A 5,408-nucleotide genomic window follows, 5' to 3' on the forward strand; every position below is an offset into this window, starting at 1 on the left:
CCTAGGTAACAGCTGAGGTTTGGCTGCAAGCTCAGTATTCTGGAAGGACATGGAGGCTTGGTGGCAAAGATATTTAGGGAAGAGGCATATGGATGGAGCTCTCAGAATGAGGCCAGAGCTAGAAAACACCACTGCCCCCGTGTGCTTGCTGGAAGCTCCCCTATCAAGGGACTCTTAATAAGCAAGGGGGTAAGACGCCTGTGGCTGCAGGTCTCCCGCCTTCCCTGGCACACTAGTGGTTTCCAAATGGGCTCTGTCACCAGGCAACTGGGTCAAGCTGACTACTTGACATCTGGTGACTCTCAGCTTTGGAAGTGACCACCTTGGATATCACTGAAATGGCCTGAAGAGGACTGTTATGGTTTGGAGGTGAAGTGTCACCCAAAAGTTCCTGTTAACTCAGGAATATCAGAGTGAGATGACTAGACGGTGGGAGATGTACCGTCATCAGCCCATCCTGGCTTGAATGACTGACTGGGTGGTAACTGTGGGCAGGAGGGGCAGGGAGGAGGTGGTCACTGGGGGTTGTGCTTCCTCTGGCCTCGTCCCCTCCCTCTCTTCCTGACCCTGCCCTGAACAGAGCAGCTTTCCCTGCTGGGTCTTTCCACCACGGTGTTCTGCCTCACTCCGGCAATGAAGTCAGTCATCTGTGGACAGAGACCTCTGCAACCATGAGCCCCTAAGTTGTTCTTCTCCCCTAAGTTGTTCTTTTCGGGAGTTTTGGTCACAGTAGTGCAAAAGCTGTGACCAAAACAGGGCCTCAGCCCCATGTCAGCTGGGAGAAGACACCTCGAGAATAGGAGCTGTCTTGGAGGATGCTCTGTGCTCTGAATCTGTTCCTGGATTTGGTACCTTTTCTCCCATTGCCACAACTGATGAATCTGAGTGTCAAGGAGTTAAGACGTGGGCAGTAGCTCTGTGACTGCACATAATGAGCCATTCTCAGATATTTTATTTTTGCTACCTATAATTCTGAGATCTGCAGGACTAGATACCTTCCTCAGGGCCAGCAAAATAGTTTCTGAACTGACGATATCTGCTCTTCAGGCTTCTTGATGGTAAATAACAATAAGGTCACTTATTGTTGCGTTTGCTAATCAATCTTGATCATCAAGAGATTCATGTTGCTACACAATAGTGCAGAAGGAGTATTTATAGGACTCCAGGGATCCCTTAAGATTCCTTCCTGTACTAGTTTAACAAGTAGTAAAAGTTCATAGAAAATTCTAGAATCTTAGTAAGGCAAGGCCTTCAAGAGGCTCAGGCCCCCTGGGAATGAATTTGTCCGTGATTAAGAGGAATGCTCCTTGGAATGACCGGGGAAAGGATCCTTAGCAGTGGTAGCAATGGCACGTGGCAGTTGTAGCCTCTACTGTTTCCTACACACACACACACACACACACACACGTACACACACACAAATATTAAGATAGGAGCTACTAGCCAGGTACATTGTGCATGTCTGTAATTCCAGGCTCAGGAGGCTGAGGCAGGAGGATTGCGAGTTCAAAGCCAGCCTCAGCAAAAGTGAGGCACTCAGCAACTCAGTGAGACCCTGTCTCTAAATAAACACAAAATAGGATGGGGATGTGGCCTGGTGGTTGAGTACCCCTGAACTCAATCCCTGCTGGCCTCCCCCCAAAAGATAGGAGCTCCTGGGGGAGCAAGAGACATGCTGAGTTCCTGCGCTCGTGACAAAATTTCAAGGTATAGAAGAGGGAACTGACGTGGGTGCATCTAAACTGGAGAAGGGGCAAGTGTGTTTGCTGTTGCACTTGGGAGTGTGGGGTCCGTGGAGGGGAGGAGAGCCAACCTTGGTCATATGAGAGGGACGCTGATAGATGTCTGAGAGCCAAGCTTAACTATGTATAGTCAAATGTGGGTGCTCCCTTCTTGATCCCCTGACCTGATTGGCCCAAGAGTAGTCACCTGACCCAAGCTATTCTGTTTCCTGAGAATTTGAAATCAAGATGTTTGGAACAAAGCCATCTGATGAAACCCTCCAAGTGAAGCCAGAATTTGACAGGCAGCCAGGTAGATGGGTAAATCGAGTCAGGTCAGGTCAAGGAGGCCAATTTTGAGTGAGTCTGGGAAGTTGGAGACTGTCCCCTGAGGGATCTTATCAAGAACCTGCCCCTGCTCCAACCTATTGCCAAGGTAACCTGTCCCAGGAATTGCCCCTCCCTACAGGGAGCTATAAGGTTGTTAGTGTGTCTTTGGCGGCTCCCTCCTGCCCTTCCCCCTTCAGCCCACCTGTTGGCCATCCCACCGAGCATTTCCTGGGCCTAGTCATGTCCTGGGCCTCATCATGTCTGCAGGAAGGAGAAAGATAAGGGGGACAAGCAGGAGAACAAAGGAATCCTAGGACACATAAAAAGGGCAGAGCACCTCGCTCCTTGGGATACCAGGACACCAGCTGTGGCCCCTTCTCCCTCCTGCGAGAAGTCTATGTGACCCCTTTAAATAAACCTGCTTCATATGCTCGCCGAGGCTGCTTCTCCAATGTTCAACCTTCAACACGTGGGGAAGCAGGACTCACCAGTAACCGGCGGAGCACAAGGGCTGACCACAAGTTTCTGGTGTAGGCCGCCCCGGTTCCTGTCTTGTGTAGATCTCATTCTGTCTCCCTCCTCTGAGTCACCCCAGCTCCCTTTCAAAAGATGCTCTTTTTGGTTTGGGTCCGTCGGGGGGCTCTACTTCTGTGGCTCGAAATGCCTCCAGTGACCACTCAGTTAATCCCCATCAGGGGAGTGACTCACTGATTGGGTTAAGGCTCTCACCGCCAATCATTTCTCCTCTGACCCTTCCTGCATTGTCTCACGTGAGATTTTGGGGGACACCTCACAGCCCAACTAACACGAGCATCACGGTGGAGCTGAACCAATTCCGACTCTCAGGGCTGGGGGGAGGGGTGGGTGGGTTACTGAGAAACTCCTCCGTGACTCAGCGCCTGACACAAGGCCCAGGGGAAATCTGTGAAGGAGTGACAGTCTTCTAAGAACTGACAGCGAGACACCAGGGCAGGTGATGTGGGTGGCTGTGGCTGGCGGATGGAGGGTGTTTTAGTCAGCTTTTTTGCTGCCGTGACTAAAAGACGTGACCAGAACAGTGGTTGAGGAGGAAAAGGTTATTTGGGGCTCTCAGTTTCAGAGGTCTCAGCCCACAGACAGCCGGCTGTCACATTCCACGAGACAAAAACACTCAGGGTCACTCCAGGGGAACTGGGCTGGATGAAATAATCACACAAGAGACAGAGTTACCTTTTTCTTTGGGGTCCTGTGACGGCTCCTCTGACCTTAGGGGTCTGCAGAAAGAGAGAAAGAGAGAGAGAGCAGGTGCTGACCCCTTTTATGAGGAGAAGCCATTCAAATGAAGCAAGGGGTCAGGTTTCAGGGGGCTGAGTCTAGCTTCTGATGTCTGCTGACAGCAGGCGACTGACATCTAGGGAGGCCACACCCAAAGGCAGAGCAAGATAAGGGGACACACAAAGGGCATTTCCATGGAACATTCTATGCCAAACAGGGCAAAGGGGTAGGATTACGAAGGAACAGGTGAGCTTAGCTCCACCCCATGGTGACACGCCTACATCTGAAGACTTGCTTTCCTGGACGGGGACAACGTCCAGGTGCCTAGGAAACCTAGTGACCGGTCAGAGCCTCTCGATCCAGCATGGAAGGGGCGAATCATTCAGAGTGGCCCCCCACAGCCTGCTCCGTTCCTCGGGGCGGGAGGTGAGGCTGAGCATTATGGGGAGAGTGTGGCAGAGGGAAGCAGCTCACTGAGGATCAGGAAGCAGAGAGACCCCACTCTCCAGATACAAATCTACACCCCAAAGCCACGCCCCCAGTGACCCACCTCCTCCAGCCACACCCACCTGCCTCCAGTGACCACTCAGTTAATCCCCAGCTCACTTATTGGGTTAAGGCTGTCACCACCAATCATTTCTCCTCTGTCCCTTCTCGCATTGTCTCACATGAGAGCTTTTGGGGGACACCTCACAGTTGAACCGTAACAGAGGGTGAGAGGGAACGTACACACAAAAGGACTTGCTAGGCACTGGATGCCCTTGGGAGTGACCAGATGTTTGCCACCCTCTGTCTCTGGCTCCTGCTCTGGCCTCGGGGATGGCCCTCACAGGCTTTCTGTGGAAATACAGATGCCCCTAGGGGCAAGCCCACGGGGGACAGGAGTTTCCCTCCCTCCTTCCTGGGAGGAGGATGTCGAGGACAGTCCTTTCAGGCTCCTCACAAGGTCCTGGCAGGTTTAGTCACCTGGTGGGTGAGCAGATGGCTGTCTTCTCTTCCCTCCTTCTGTGCACGGCTCCTCCTGGTCTCTCGTCCTGCTCCCAGGACCAGTTCCTAAATAACCCCCTGTGCGTGAGCCTTGGCTCCGGCTCTGCTTGGGGGGACCCCAGGCCACAACAGGCTACTTACTCTAAGCAGCCCGAAGTTTGGGGTCTTTTGTGCTGAGTGATGAGAAGCCACGGAAGACTTGGACGCAGGTGCTTTTAATCAAATCCATAGACTCAAGTGTGGAGGATGGGCAGGGCCTGGGGCACTGCCATAAGAAACACCATTCTGGAAGCTGTTGCAGGGGTCTGGGTGAATCATTAGGACATCTCGGATGAGGACATCTGCTGTCTAGTTATCTCTGTCCCTCGACCTCTGACCCTCTTGCACACCGCACGCAGCCCCCTCTGAACTGATCGACCTCGTGTGCTGCATGTCAATCCAGGGCCCAGAGGCAGGATGGAGGGAGCACCTACGCTCAGCCTGAGTCAGACACGCCTGAGCTTCCTTCCCCCAGGTGACCCAGCAGGGCCTGCAGGATAGTAGGAGCCAGTGAGTGAGGCCATAGAGGACCTGTTCCCTGAGGCCCTGGGAGAAGGCTCATGGGGAAGGGAAGCCTCTGGATGGAGGCTCAGACCCTGGGAAACAGATCCGGGATCCCGGTAGTGAAGAAAGACGTGAGTGCAGTTGGGATAGCAGATATTCTTTATTCAGAGACGACAGCAGCCCTCACTGCCAGTTCCAGCTCCAGCATTTAGTCCATGAGTCCTTCCGTAGGTCTTTTTTTGGGGGGGAGCACCAGGGATTGAACTCAGGGCACTCCACCACTGAGCCACACTCCCAGCCCTATTGTGTACTTTATTTAGAGACAACATCTCCCTGAGTCGCTTAGCGCCTCACCATTGCTGAGGCTGGCTTTGAACTCGAGATCCTCCTGCCTCAGCCTCCCCAGCCGCTGGGATTACAGGCGTGGGCCACTGCGCCCGGCTTCCATAGGCCTTTTTTATGTGCAGGGCAAACAGAGAAGGCACACGGGCAACAGGTCACATAAGAGAGCGCATGCTCGAAAGCATGGTTGCAGACTAAAAATAACTCCCTGGAAGCCACAGCAAGGGAGTC

This window comes from Marmota monax, unplaced genomic scaffold, assembly GCF_021218885.2.
Source record: "Marmota monax isolate L192 unplaced genomic scaffold, Marmota_monax_Labrador192_F-V1.1 WCK01_AAM20220418_F8-fsc00051, whole genome shotgun sequence".
Classification (NCBI taxonomy): Eukaryota; Metazoa; Chordata; class Mammalia; order Rodentia; family Sciuridae; genus Marmota; species Marmota monax.